The sequence below is a fragment of the Adiantum capillus-veneris genome, chromosome 22 (genome assembly GCF_014529385.1).
Source record: "Adiantum capillus-veneris isolate H3 chromosome 22, ASM1452938v2, whole genome shotgun sequence".
Classification (NCBI taxonomy): Eukaryota; Viridiplantae; Streptophyta; class Polypodiopsida; order Polypodiales; family Pteridaceae; genus Adiantum; species Adiantum capillus-veneris.
In genome coordinates, this window is record NC_140952.1 from 45,052,474 (window position 1) to 45,068,655 (window position 16,182).

The following is a 16,182-nucleotide window of genomic DNA, read 5'->3' on the forward strand; positions in this document are numbered from 1 at the left end:
CAATTAGCTTAGATTTAAGATTAGATTTTGGATTGAGTTTTTATATTAATCTACCTTTGGGATTACGGTAAAAAAAATTAGAGTTAGACGAACGGTGATCCCTCTTTCCTCTCTACGGATGCGACCTTAATTTGGAAAGCTTTCAATGGCATGATACTCAGATTGGAGGCCAACATGTAATGTGCTAAGTAATCCCTCAAACAAAGATCTACTGTGAAAAGATGTTAAGATGCTGTGAAATGCTACAGCTAGAGAAGAGGCAAAGGGGTTTTGTCCACTACATGCTCTATCATGTAGATGTGGGTGTGTAGATTTCTCATACCCACAAATATAGGCATTGACCAATAAATACAAGATTATAACCCGGTGGTTCTAATATCCATGCACCTCTAGACCGAGATGTACGGGGATTGGACATGACTAGAGAATGTGAGGTAGTTTACAGTGTGAGCAAAGAGAGAGAGAGAGAGAGAGAGAGAGAGAGAGAGAGAGAGAGAGAGAGAGAGAGAGAGAGAAATAAAAGATGGAGGATGCCAATAGAAGATTAAATTTATGTCCAGGTTATAAGGTTTTTACCCTCATTATGAGTAGTGACGAGGATGTGGGGCCATCCAACCGAAACACCTATCTCTCAACGAGGATCTTATGTCCTTGTAATCAATGCAAGCATGCTGTGCGACGGACAAGACACGTTTCTTTGCAGCACGTTTATGAATTTTGCGAGTTCGATCCATCTATTATAGATCAAGTTGTTGCCAATTTTAACTCGTCGGACTTTGACGCTGCCCAACAGGTAGCAATCTTGTAACCCAATAGACGTGTTCACAAGCACTTTGGTCAAGCAGCATATGTGAGGTAAGATGTAGACTTTGACAGCTCGTGGGATGGTCATACAGACCAAATTCCCAACATGGCAATGTTTGATCCCGAGATCAATGAAATGATCGAGACGATCATGGATTCAGAAAGGCTTATCTATGATGATATGAAAAGTGAAGCCAATACACCATTGTATGATGGAGCATGTGTGTCTAGATTGAAGGTGCTCCTGGTTCTTCTCAACATGCGGACAAAGTTTGGATCGAGTGACACTAGCGTCAAAACGCTTTTCAATTGATCTATTACAATGTGTTTACTTTAATAAAAAACTCTAGATGTATAATGATATGATAGATTACTTACAAAATTGTACCGCATTTGTTTTGCTATGTAGATTGCTCAAAGAGCACATACTACGAGCTGATAATGTGATGCCAGATTCCAGAGAGGAAGCATGGATTACAATTCGATCCACGCTTGTCCTAATGACTGCATTGTTTTTGGAGGGGAATACATAGACATGGAGAAGTGTCCGAAATGTGATTCTGAGACATATCGAGTAGATCTCCACGTAATAAAAATTCCACAAAAGGTTTTGCGACATTTTCCTCAGCTTCCTCACATCAAGCATTTCTTTGAATGTAAGTCCATGGCCGCCCTAGCATCATGGCATGAGGAGAATAAATCTTCGGATGGTGTGCTACGGATTCCTGCAGATTGCACAGCTTTGGAACATATAGACGAAACATGGTCAGATTTTGCGAGGTAAGATAAAAATTTGCGCCTAGGCCTCCCTATGGATGGCGTAAATCCATTTGGTCAAAGATCAACATCTTACAGTGTATGGCCTGTTGTCATCGTCAACTACAACATTCCCCCATGGTTGACTACGAAGAAGGGGCACCTATGGCTAAGCTTGATTGTTCCGGGGCGGTATAAAGTGAAGAATATGGATGTGTAGCTTCTTCCACTATTGGAAGAGCTACAACAATTGTAGATTGCATAGAAGTGGTTGATCGGGTGGAAGAGATCTAGTTGATCGGGTGAAAGAGACGCTAAGAAGCACTACTACTGCTTCTTAGCGTCTCTTTCACCCGATCAACTAGATTTAGTGGTGGGGCAAGCATCATCTATGAGTAGACCTTCGCGATTGCAGCTTCAGTCTCCATCGCACCGAGAGCGTAGTGCTTTTACAAATTCACAAAAATTCAACGAAATCTCTCTACACAGGAATCCCTCCCCCTTTATGAGTCCTCTCTCTCTCTCTCTCTCTCTCTCTCTCTACCTGTCCATGTTTTCTTCTTCATTGTTTCAATATTAAGATTAAATGTTCGTGTGTTTAATGCACGTATGGATGATGATGAGTTTCTTTCTTCTTTGTCACCCCAGCAGAGGCAGTGGTACGTAGATTGTCATCACTCTGGAGCACAATCACACGTTCCTACTCCTTTAGCATCTCCCTCTGTTTCGGAGCATTCAACACGCTCCAAAGCTTCGGTGTTGATGAGATAATCTTCACACTCATCTAGGCACCAATGCTCTAGTGGTGGTGGCGGTGGTTGTTGTGGGGATGCCACCGCCGATGCCTCGACACCGCCTCATGTTCGACCAGGCTCTTTACCCTCTCCTTCTTTGCCCGCCCCAACGCCAGCCATGGCATCGCCATCTATGCCAGTTTTTGCACATCTGACGACCGTTTTTAGTAGCTACACACCACTACCTACTCCTCCAAGAGTCACCCCAGTCGTCGACACTCCTTGCTTTGGGGCCTAAAATCCAATGGAGACACCTGACGTCCGTACCCCCATTGACATGCTACTAGAGAGCCCTATCGGAACACCCAGGTTCACGCGTCACCGGCGAGAGGGCTTGCCTTACTACGTCGACTTCAGCGGCATTATCATCTTGGATGATGAAGGCAAGAAGGTGGTCTCGCGCATGCGCGGTCTTTGCTCTCAGGTGTTTAGACACTACATACTAAACGCCTGGAGTGAAGTACCAAGTGATTTAAAAGACAGAGTCATCAGCATGCTGCATGACAAGTTTCCGGTTTTGACACGGGACGATCACTTCAATGAAGACCTGACGAAGGTTCAAATGCGTGAATACTGCAAGCACAAGCGTTCTGAAGTGCAAAAGCCAATAAAGCATGGGTAGAATAGACCAGATTGGCTGGCCAAAGAAGATTGGAAGAATGCGAAGAAAGCAGCATGCGAGAATCCTGACAAGTGGAAGCAATAAAAGGAGGCAGCCAAAGCGCAAGTAGAGGCAGGGAGCTTGCACCACTTGGGGAGCGGCGGGTGGACATCATTTGAGGCCGATTTTGTAAGTGTTTTTGCATTGCTCTTTAGGTTTGATAGTTTAGGGTTTAGGGTTTTTTTAATTGTAGCATAATGGATTCTTTGTATGTTTTGACAGTGATCGATGAGAGGACGTGACCGCACACCATACAAACGCGAGTACGCAGGGAGAAAGGGCTTAAACACCCTGATGGACATTTTGAGTTCTCGTGGCGGCATGGTTAGTATTAGGCTTTATTTTTTTCTATTTGTTGTATTGTTTTGTAAATTATATGTTTATGCTTACAAAAAGTTGTCTTATTGTTTTTTTTTGCAGAATCTGATAAATAGGCTGCTTGGACGCGATGAGACGTCTGATTAAACGATGTTAGTCTAGCCGTAGCTAGATAGCATTAGTTTCCTTTTGTCATAGCATATGTATCATGAGATGACATTTATACGTCTTTTTGTAACTATTAGAAAACCATGTATATTTTCTCAATAATGACAATGGTGTTGTAACTATTACATTTGCAAAGTTTAACAATCAAGTGATTTTGCCTATGATGTGTACAATTGTCATTGATTTACTTTCATCAATTTACTTTTGTCAGTTTTGTATCTTTAATCTGCAAACAATACTATGGATGATGGAGTTAATGGTTATATTGTCTTGAAAGGGTGACTACTTTGGATCTATATCTAAGCTTGGACTTTCTTTCAAAGGTGAATCTGGGCTTATCTTGGATTCATTTAGGTTTACTCTATTATTGAAACATTCATTATGGTTGATGGATGGTAGGGCACTCAATGCCCTGCCACCAAATTTTTTTCTCTCGGGCGTCGCTATATAAGGCTCTATAGCGTCGCTATTGGTGGCCTGTAAGCGTCACTATAGCCGTCGCTATATAGTGATAGCTATAGAAACACATCTAGCGACGGTTATAGCGACGCTCATAGCAATGTTCTCGTATCGACGCTGTTAGCGATGGTTTTAGCAACACTGGGGAGTATAAAAACCCAATGTATTTCCGTCACTAACAGCGTCACAAGTGCACACAACCTCTTGTAGTGACTTCCTTGTCGAAATTGATCTTCATTGATTGAAGTTGAATTATGTTGGTGTTAAAGTCATTAAGGTGTTCTGCAACTGAACCATTCTTTATCATTTTTAGATTGAACAAGCGCTTCATGAGAAATATATTGTTGGATGTCGATGGTTTCTTGTAGAGGCCGTCAAGTGACTTCATCTCAAGTCCTCCATGGTATTCATCTTCGAAACATTGAAGGTCACCGTTGATGCCAAGCTTAGCCGGATTGTTACGAATGCATTTCGGTCAAGGACAATCCTTGTTTCATCTGTCATTGTTGCGAGCTTCTTTGCAATATCGTCTAGTGGCAAATAAAGGCTCTTTTGATAGAGATAGTTTTCAATTTGCATCTTCAAGTGTTGGAGTTCTTGCCGTTGAACTTCTCGATCTTGAGCTTTCCTTCCTCCGCCATTACTCCCACTCAATTTAAGGAATTCTTTTCTTGAGATACTTTAGCTATGAGCAAACCTTGCTTTGATACCAGTTGTTAGGAAATAGGACGTAGCTAAGAAGATATTAGAGTAGTTTAGCTAATGGAGAGAGATAATTTTCACACATGAGAGATTATAGAGTAGAGAGAGAGAGAGAGAGAGAGAGAGAGAGAGAGAGAGAGAGAGAGAGAGAGAGAGAGAGAGGACAGACGATATACGTCACCAATGTGGGCTACATTCATGGGAAAGCAGCCACTCAATGGCTTTAGTACTTCAAACAAGAAGTAGGTTACAAAAGGATTATACCCTTAACAGAGCTCCCACCTTACTTCACTCTCACCACCTCACATTAACTTCACAATGCACCACAAATCTCCACAATGCATTTTTGTGTGTAGAAGAGGTATCCTTTTTTAGGCCAAAAGGGTTGTGGTCGTCCTTGAGAAGAAAAGTCCGCCTTGAAATTGTCCACTGGCCATTGAATTCGGCCATCGGCCACTAGCCACCATTGGCTTTTGACCACTAGCCACCATCCATTGACTACTGGTCATCAGCCACTTTTTGGTCGTCGTCTGACCATAATATTCCAGCAAAAAGGAATATTCTGTTGAGACTGGCCGTTTTTCAATCACTTTTTGGCCGTTGTCTGGCCATAATATTCCAAAGAAAATAAATACTTCATTGAGACTGGTCGTGAATTTTTGGTTTTTTGAGGAGTGATTTTTCTTCACGCATGATGGCTTCTCCTCATAACGGGGGCCTTACAAATGTGCATTCCAATACAAAAAATTACAAGGGGTAATTCAAGTTCCATACTTAAGAAGCACCCATCATAATTGAAGAACCAACACATAGAATTTCTTGCCTTGAAAGAGAAAGAGAAGCCTTTGAAAGGGAAGGGGCTTGAGAGGCTATTTTGAAGAATTATGGAAGCCAAAGCCATCCAAGCTCTGAACAAAGAATCCTATGTACCATTCTCATCAAGATCCTCGCATATACCTTGAACAACTCTATGATAAAAAAGAAATAGTACAAAATAGAGGGCTAGCAGGAGCAACCATTGCTCCTTCATTTCCTTTGGAAGCTCAAGAAACTGCAAGGTCCCCATCGCCCATCAATGAGGCACAAACACATGGAGAGTGACCCAATCGAGAAGAATCAAGAGCCTGAACAAGCAGCTCAAGAAGGAACTCTTGAACAACAAACAACCAAAGAGATAGATCAAGTGGGCCAATCAAAATCCAAAGTAGAAATAAAATCTCAACAAGTAGAAGAGATTCAAAAGGTGATGGATCAGCCCCCACAAGAAGAAGAAAACAAAGCATGACCAAGTATCCAGCCAACCATAGAGGAAACACTAGAGGAAGTGGCTAAATACAAAGACAAGCAACAAAAAGAAACCTCCACATCAGGAACAAAAGTCTTAGAAGACATCAACGAGAACACTCAATACGCACATCAGATTCTAGAGAAGCTGAAGAGTGAAGTGTACGGCTGACAATAGCACATCTAGCTTGTAGGGATTAATCAACAACTATTGGAATAAAGAATATAGGTTGTAGTCTCATTCCTCCTTAGCCCAAATCAGTTGAGATCAATAGACTAGAGGCATCTTCATACATCGCCATCCATGAGATCTACCAGATCTACCATGGTGGTCCACTAAGAGTCCCCAAATTTGAACCCCATAGCTAAAGATACTAGAGTGTCAAAAGGCCATAGCTTTGTTCGAGGTTCCTGAAACTGAATTTGTCTTCTCCAATCTCTCCAAGGTTGCATAAGCTCTTGTGAATCTAGTCTCTGCTGCCTGCTCTCCTCAATGAAAAAATTGGTTCACTAAAGACTATCCCAAGATAGGTGTATGCATCTATATACTCCACCGTCTCCTGACCATATGTAAAAGTGGGTGTTGACCTCTTGACCCACTATGGTGTGGTGTTAAACACTATAACCTTGGTTTTCCCTAGGCTAACAAACAATTCACTATCATGGGCAAATGTGTACAAAGCATCTAAATAGAGGTGCATCCCCTATGGAAATTAAAAAATCAACAGAATATCATCATCATATAGCAATAGTGGGAACCATGTCCCTGCCAATTGTGCTCATCTATCACCATCCCTCTCAATGTAGTCAACAACATCCACATACATGCCAAATAGTGTAGGAGATAGCAGGCACCCTTGTTTCACCTTGATAGTGGAGAGAACCCAATAAAAAATCCCCTATGGACTGTGTACATGCCCCACTATTGTCTTGTATAGAGCCATGATTCCCCAAATTAACTCTTTGGGTACCCCAATCTCCTGCAGTATATGCATCAATCTACCTTTGGGCACTGTATCAATGGCTTTGCAAAAATCCACAAAGAAACAATAGAGCCATCTCCCACATGATCTCACCTCAATAATGTCTTTGAGTGTCAGAATATGTTCAAGAGTAGAGAAACCTCTCCTGAAACCCTTTTGTACTGCTGCCCATACACCCTGTCTCTATGCCCATCTACTCAACTGTTTCTCAAGGATGAATGCGAACAATCATGCCAATGTGTATCCAATCATGATAGTGAGGTTGTTCCTAGACTCCATGCGGTCCTCTGACATGAAGATAGGTACAATAGTAGAAAAACTCCAAGTATCAAGTAGGCCCTCACACATGGCACCTCTCTCTCTCTCTCTCTCTCTCTCTCTCTCTCTCTCTCTCTCTCTCTCTCTCTCTCTCTCTCTCTCTCTTTGTGCACTACAAAGACCCGCCATGCACTTTGAATGACTAGAAGACCCGAGTTCCTAACCAAAAAGCTCAAAGCAAGGTGAAGAAGGAAAATCGGTAGCAAAATGGATATTGAAGAATGGACAAGAATCTTATTTATATCTAGTATAGCATATGAAGGAAATGAGTGTAGAATAGTGCAAGCTATAAATTTAATGTGTGTGTGTGTGTGTGTGTGTGTGTGTGTGTGAGAGAGAGAGAGAGAGAGAGAGAGAGACCTCCTTTTGGTCTATCTTGGTCTAGCATGCTATGAAGAGATGAAATCTTAGAGAATTCAATGTAATTATTAAACTTTGTTTGAAAATGGAGTGGATTCTAGAATTGGTTTCAACAATGGGAACACAATTGGATACAATGTATCTATTCCACTCTATTACTTGTGTCTTTCTAGTTTGCAAGACATCGTAGTAGTGCACATCATAACCTCTTATATATAGAGGACATGTTTTCATTGGTCTACCTAGGGTTGGAAAAAGTTCTATCAAGTCTAAAAGTACACAATGGGTAAGTCAAAAAGGTTTTAAAATATGAAGGCCAATAGCTGCTACACTCTGTAATCATAATACTTCTCATGTCTAATAGTAGAGGCGTGAAAAGGTTATATCTCATAATCTCCAATGTACTAGGAAATCTTCAAGTTTCAAAAAGATAAGCTGGATTCTTTAATATTAATGAATGTGATGACCCTTCCATCTATTTTTCTCTATAGAGACCTTGCTTCCATCTCTATCTATGTTTTATGCACAAGCATGGTAATAGTTTACAACATCACCTAATCACAACAATGCATAAACAACCTAATATGATAAGGATCACACTATTTGTTCATTACAATTTCATGCCATTAATGTGATGGAAATGAAAGAAAAACGAGGGCTCTCAGTTGTTTACTTTTGCAGGAGTTTCATCCATTATGCTAAACTAAAGGACGTGGTGCAAAATTCAAGTTGTGACATGAAATCCTATATGTCATTAATCTTTCTCTCCCCAAATTACAAGAGCATGTTTCTGTTTGAGAGATCAGAGTCCTATATTCATCCATTTACATGCTTGAGCCTATTCCCTTCCGCACAATCTATACCATACCTACCATTTGGCTTAGCTCTTACTCCTTTAAATGTAAGACTGGACATTGAGGAAGTGTAGGAGAGCTTCTTTTTGTATTCACATGATGCCTCTCAAAATTTTGAGAGTAGGAGAATAATACTTTACTAAAGTGCTCACATCAAACTTGTTTTTCTTACATTTTGCTAGACCATGGTCTACACTTCTTTCTCTCCTGACACATCATAGATCCAGTTTGTTAATTGCCACCGTTATATCCAGTCTTCAAGCATGCTACATATATCTAGTCCCACAGATCAATCTAACCTTTAAGAATGATGAATCTCAGACTCTCTCTCTCTCTCTCTCTCTCTCTCACACACACACACACACACACACACACTATCACTTGCTACAGGACATCATTGGGAACCTTCTAACATGCACGCACATGCACACACAAACACATTATCACTTGCTTTGAGACATCATCGGGAACCTTCTATTATGCTGACAATTCTTCATCTGTGCAGAGATCAGTAAGACAAATGCATACACCTTCAAGCAAGGATAGTAGCAGTGGGATATCATAGGCCATTAGTAACATGCTTTTAAGAGGTTTTTTGGGGAATGAATGTATAAGTGTGATGGAGCATCATATATCCTAACCATGGTATGGTGGGAGATACTTGATTATTATTGTACCCATGGACCTTTTCAATAAGAAATAACATTGTGCTTTACCAAGAAGTAAACTTTTTCTAATAAGGTTTTTTCTACATGTAAACATGGAAATATACATTGTGAATAGCCACATGTGGCATTTAAAGAGCCCGGCATACCTAAACAGGATGGAGTGAATTGAAGGCTTGGTGGTCTCAATTAAATATGGCACATTGCTTAGTGGCATCACTTAAATGTGGCCATGTTTCTAAATGTTGCAGATCAAGCCTGATGGACTAGACTAGGAGTACCTTACTCCTAGTTTGATATCTGCATTATAAGCATTCAATAAGGCTAAAGGGTTTTTTTACTCTTTGGGGTTTTTTAGCCTTTAGCACCCTCAATTCTCTCCCTAAATCACTCCAAGATTAGTCGTAGTCTTCTAGCTTCCCTGTTCCTAATTGGACCCTTTTTCATATCACTACAATCACTCCCTAGATATAGGATTTAATCCTCTTTTGTGCTCCCTATATGAAGGGACATCTTGTTTGTATCTGTGTGTGTTCTTTACCAAAAGTTTAACATATTGCAAAGTAGCTCTCATGCCTTGAATCATTCTTTATCAATGCTATTAGTCTAATATGGTATCAAATCTTGGTTAATCTAAATATAGATTGATAGAGTGCTTCTGAGTTTTCATTAATGATAACCTTTCAAGGCTCACAGAGAAGAAATGAAAAGCTGCTCTGCAAATTTTTCAAATCACAAAACCACAAGGCGTAACCTTGTATTTTAAATGGTGTGGTGATCACTCATAGCATAAGCAAGTACAACTTCAAGCCTTAAGAGAAGGCAGAAAGCTTTCAAGTCTTCAATTGTTTCAGCACAACTCTGTACTGTCATCAATCAAAAATCTCCACAACTTCACAATTAGCGAAGGCAACTCCGTGTGATTCTCAATCTACAACCTGGCAAGCTTCAATTCACTTTTCATTTTTCAAACGCTGCATCAAATCTCTTAGAAGGTATGAACAACATCATTGGCTTTTGATTGCATCTTTGCATAGGAGCTCTCCTCGCCATAGTTCATCGTAGTGATGCTCAATCAAGCTCTTGGTGGTATCCCACACACAAATTGCATGCAAAACGGCTCAACACAGCCTCCTAACCTCGTCAACGGCAGGGCTCTACTCTCATGGTAGCTCATCCTGCACAATCAATGTGACAAAAGATAACCGTACGGATTGGCAATCCATGGCATGACGATCCCCTACACACCCTCCACTCGAAATCTTTAAGCTCGTAGCTCTCGCCTACAAGGAGCGGCCCTCGTCAATGCCTGCAATAATGCTTTATAGTAGCCTCCATATTTTTATAAAGTCATTGTAAAGTTACCTAAAGGGCCCTGTCCCATAGCGTTACTTCCTTGCTTCATAGAGCGTTTGTCCCATAGCAAATTCATAAAAATTTCCTTGCCTCATACTACCTTGCTTCAAAAAGCTTTGCCTCATAGAATTTCAACCTAAGGATTGCCTTGCCTCATAATCTTCATTATAAAAGGAACACACGTTTTTTGGAGGAGTTACTCAACTCCGCAAAAGAATCAAAAGGTTTATTTACCCTTGTAAAAGAGAATAGACATTTCCCTTGAATAAATTCAAGAGGTAAGACCTTCTCTGGCAATGAGTAAAAGCTCGTCTACAATCAGCACAATCACATACAAAACCAAAGCACCAATAAACCGTAACGAAGAAGAAGTAACTTCCAAAGCTACACATATACGTGGCCCTATAATTTATAGGATAGCTAGAAAGAAATTTTGCCCATACTGCAAAACTTGGTATGTTGAACCACAACTTAAAAAAAATTATGTTCAAGAAGCATTTTCCAATTAAATAAATAATTTTCTTTGTATGGAGTTTTAGACAGTGGTAGAGTAGTACTCTACTAAGACCACTCCTAATATGGAAGCCAATGACAAATTCAACGGGACAAACTTCTTTACATGTCAAACACAAATAAAATTCAGACTTTTGAAAAAAGGATTATGGGATATTGTAGGAAGAGAACCTTCAGGGACTTCAATAGAGAAACTTCCTCAACATTTGAGCAAAAGAAATTTAAAAGATCTAAGTATTATAGGGGCAGGGTTACAAGATGTCTTTATACATCACATTGGTTATTGCACTACTGCACGGGAAGCTTCGGTTTTAATTGAGAAAGTATTTGGTACTACTTCCATGACATCTAAAATCATGCTCTTCATAGAGATTTCTTACTTACAAAACCTGCCGCGCGACACTACTATGTCAGCACACTTAAGAAAATTCAAGAGTTTACATTCACAGTTAGTAGGAATAACCAAAGATGTGGAAGAAGATATCAAAATAGTTGTTCTCATCAAAAGTATTTCAGCTCTTGATGAGTATGCTAGCCTTGCTACCACCCTAACAAATCTCCCTACACCCGTCTTAGCTGAGGTGGAGGCATCTCTCTTAGAAGAAGAAATAAGAATAAATAAGAAACATGAATATTTTGAAATATAAAGGAGCATAACTTACTCAAAGTAAGGAGGGAAACAAAAGTCAAGGACCATTCTACAAAGGAAGTAGCTCAAAGGAACCTCAAAAGGAACACATTATTCAAAGACTCTAAGAAAGGCACTGTATGCACATTTTGTGGCAAAGGCAATCACATGGACAAACGTGTTTCCTTAAACAACGGATAAAAGCAATGTACATTGGAGAGTCAGATTCAAAAGATGAAGATGAAGAAAAGACTACCTCAGATGAGGCAAAGCTAGTGTATGTAGAAGAAGAATGGGCCTTCTAAAGGTCTATACAAGCTAGGCAAAAGTCTTTTTGTATCTCAAAACACCTTCTTTTAGTCTACTTAGTATCTCCTTAAGTTGGATGAACTCTCATGTTGTATCCACCTAAGAGAACCACACAATTATAAGTGTGTTGTATCCTTAGAGTGAACCTTGAGTAGGTGTATCACAAGGCTTTTTTGTGTTGTGCTAAGTTATCAACTTGAAGGAGGGTTTGTTGGAGATCAAGTCTAATGACCTAGCCTAGGAGTACCTTAGTCCTAGTTTAATATTTGCATTATAAGCATTCAGTAAGGTTAAAGTTTTTTTTAATCTTTGGGGTATTTTTACCTTTAGCACCCTCAATTCTCTCCCTAAATCACTCCAAGATTAGCCGTAGTCTTCTAGCCTCCCTCTTCCTTATTGGACCCTTTTTCATATCACTACAATCACTCTCTAGATATATGATTTATTCCTCTTTTGTGCTCTCTATATATAGGGACATCTCGTTTGTATTACCAGAAGTTTAAAATATTGCAAAACATATTGCAAAGTAGTTCTCATGCCTTGAATCATTCTCTATCAATGCTATTAGTCTATTACTAAAGGGGGGAATATACATATAAACATTGGGTGAACACACACACACACACACACATTGATGTCATTGTGTTGTTTCTATAATATTAAAGTTACCCCCCTCTCCCTCCTTGAGAAAGTATGCAAGCATGTAAGCACTTGTGTTCAAAAATCAATACTCATTGGCTACATTTTCTAAGTCTCATGTGTATTTCTTCTTCTTCCTCCTCCTCCTCCTCCTCCTCCTCCTCCTCTCTCTCTCTCTCTCTCTCTCTCTCTCTCTCTCTCGCTCTCGTATTGATATCATTGTGGTTGTTTCTACAATAGTAAAAATATTACCCCCCTCTCCTTCCTTGAGAAAGTATGTGAGCATGTAAGCACTTGTGTTCAAGAATCAAGACTCGCTGGCTACAATTTGTAGGTCTCATGTATATTTCTTCATCATCATCTTTCTCTTCTCTCTCTCTCTCTCTCTCTCTCTCTCTCTCTCGTATTGATATCATTGTGATTGTTTCTACAATAGTAAAAATATCACCCCCCTCTCCTTCCTTGAGAAAGTATGTGAGCATGTAAGCACTTGTGTTCAAGAATCAAGACTCATTGGCTACAATTTTTAGGTCTCATGTATATTTCTTCATCATCATATTTCTCTTCTCTCTCTCTCTCTCTCTCTCTCTCTCTCTTGTGTGTGTGTGTGTGTGTGTGTGAGTGCGCGCGTGCGCTATGCAACATCACAAATCCTTGCTAGTAGCACTTCAAGAAGGTTTGCCTAAGCTTGGTGATTGAAATTTTAGACTAGCCAGTCTCAAACCAGATCAACATGGAGTAAAGCGGGAGAAAATAGTAAAACAATGATCTAGAATTGCAAACTTTATTAGTACTTTTGGTATGCATCTTAATGGGAAGGAACTACGCATTACACATATGTCAACAAAGTTAAGTGTCAGGCCAAGGGCTAGAGGGCATGACCGACCTAGGGGGGCCAGGGACCTAGGCCATGGGCCCTCCTATAAAAGGTTGCCTGGGCGGAGGATCCAAGATTCAATCTCCCCTCGGCCTTTTACTGGTATCAGAGCCAGGAGAGGGGAGAGCTATGGAGGAGGGAGGAAGGCAAGGTGTTGCATGTGCTCTCTCTCTCTATCTCTCTCTCTCTCTCTCTCTCTCTCTCTCTCTCTCTCTCTCTCTCTCTCTCTCTCTCTCTCTCTCTCTCTCTCTATTAGGTCATGGGAAGCTTGATGACGAGTTCTCCAAGGCAAGGCTTGTCATGGTCGAGAGGATGCAAGAATGGCCACTTGCATGAGGGAGGCGGGAGGCTTCAACCTGCACAAAACCGGGTTGTGTTAAGATTTCCAAGTTTGCCATGGGCCAAGGAGGGAGTTCGTCACAGCAGTATGGCTTGACAAGGTCCATAGCATGCGTCCTCTCTGGTTTTCCCCCTATGCAGACAACAGCGTGCTGCCATAGCCAAGTTTGATTTTTTTTTTAATTTTTTCCCACTATTGGGCACCCTAGGGTACCCATGGGCCACCCAAGGGGCCTGTCACATCAGCATAATAGCCGTGCAAAACCGCATGGACAAGGACAACCGCAAGGGGATACTGCAGTAGGACATTGTGCAGCCGTGCAAAGCCACATGGCCAAGGAAATCCACAAGGGGAAGCTGCAGCAAGACATCGTGCATCACAGGTTTAGTATGATTTTCTCGACATTAAACATAGTTGGCACGGCTTGCAAATTTGGCATGCAAAGGGAATTGACCCAAACGATCGGTACTCAAAACGACAAACAACTATCCATGGAGACAAGAAACCAGGCGCGGCTTGGTAAATTATCGAGGGTCGAAGTAATTGGCAAACGTACTTTGCATGATTCAACATGATTCAAAAATAATCGGTAATGGATATTAGACAACCCAGGCATGGCTTGTCTGTGAAATCATTACTGATCATCTTGCGATTTCTTGAGCTTCTAAAGGAAATGAAGGAGCAATGGTGGCTCTTGCTAGCCCTCCCTCTTGTAATTTTTCTTCTTTATCGTAGAGTTCTTCAAGGTATGTGTGAGGAACTTGGCTAGAATGGTAGGATTGTTTTTTTGGAGCTTGGATGGATTTGGCTTCCAAAATTCTTTAAAATATCTTTTCAAGCCCCTTATCTTTCAAAGGCTACTCTTTCTCTTTCAAGGTGGGCAGTTCTTTGTGTCGGTTCTTCAATTATGATGGGTGCTGGCACTTTTCTTCTTTTAGTTGTAGTTTCTTTCACTTTTTGTTCTCCCTTGGTCTTCCTCTTCTTCTCTTCTTTAGTCTCTGAGGGATTCAATGCACGTTCTAGAGCTTTATCCCCGTCAGATTCACTGCCTCGTCCCTCATTGCTTTCTTCACTTTCTTCTCTAAAAGACAAGGTCTTCCTCTTGGTTGATTGACTCATTTTGGGTGCTTGTGCTTCCTTTTTTTCTTTCGTTTCATCCTCATTCTTGACTCCAGTGATGAGCCATGTATTCTAGTCAGGTGTAGCTGGTAAGTTGTTTGTCATCCCCACCACATGGTAGTCTATCCTTGTCTGGACTTCCAGTGCTCCCAAGTACTTGATGCCTGCGCTCTTTTTTGTGCCCTTGAGTGCATTGAGGACATATTGGGCATGGTCAAGTAGTGCCTGTAACGTGGTCTTTAAAACTATTGTAAAAGCCAAGGCCACTGCATGGTTAGGAACTCTATACCTACTTGTCTTCTTTGCTATGAAATGGAAATGTTGAGTGAAAAGAGAAGCTAGGCCTTCACCTCTTTATGGACCATATCAAAAAGTGTTGTTGCTTGTGTATTTTTGGAGAATACACCTATCCTTTTATTTTCCCTTGAACTCAAATGTTTGCCTGATGCGGGTAGATTTAGGGCTTCTGCAATAATCTCCTTGTTAATCTGTACTTCTACTACTTGTCCTGCTAGGTCTGCCAACTTGGTTGTGCCATTCTCTTGAATGGAGATTTGGAGTTCATACTCTCTTTGAAAATCCACTCCACATGGCACAAGTTTATAACAATCTAGTAATTCGTGTCGCCTGTATGCTTCGGCCAATTCAGGCTCCTTCCCTACATCAAATATTTCTCTTGGCATTAGCTGCATTTCCAGTGTTTTCCCTTCTAGTCTCTTGAAGGTGCATAGGACTTCTTTACGGCCCCTATGGAATCTACTTGTATCTTGTAGGGGGGAGGCTCTTGTAATCACTGCTTCATGTACTTCTTCTTTGCTCCGGCCGGTGAGCTTTGCATTGATCTTGGGTGCAAGAATACAGAAATTTGCGATTAGGTACATTTTAGAGTAGGATTACGGCCTTGTGCCCCGCATGAATTGTGATTAATCATTTTAAAGTTGAGAGCCAAAATATCATCACCAAAAGCTACAAAAACAAATTTGTGAACTTTTCAAAACACTTGGACAAACATTTTCATATTGGGCTATGAATTGCAATTAATAGCTATTTCACCAATTAGGTTCCATTTTTGGGGTTTTTCTCTGCACAAGGCTTCAAGACATTAAATAATGATGGGATTTCGCTTTTGGAAGCATTTGGATGCAAAAGGACCAGATTTTGATCAATTTTTGGCTTGAAGATTTCTAAAATTGAAAAAGGGATGATGCACAATTTTGGAATGTCCATTTGGTTTGAAAGTTGATGTGTGGGCTAGTGAATGTAGGAGTAGGTGAT

The 16,182-nt window shown here is 40.7% G+C and overlaps 2 pseudogenes; both read left to right on the plus strand.

The window, feature by feature from the left end:
• Positions 1–1,166: 1,166 nt before the first annotated feature.
• LOC147429249 (uncharacterized) lies at positions 1,167–1,816 on the plus strand (annotated as a pseudogene).
• A 353-nt stretch (positions 1,817–2,169) lies between these two features.
• On the plus strand, positions 2,170–3,480 carry LOC147429250 (uncharacterized; annotated as a pseudogene).
• The last annotated feature ends 12,702 nt before the right edge of the window (positions 3,481–16,182 follow it).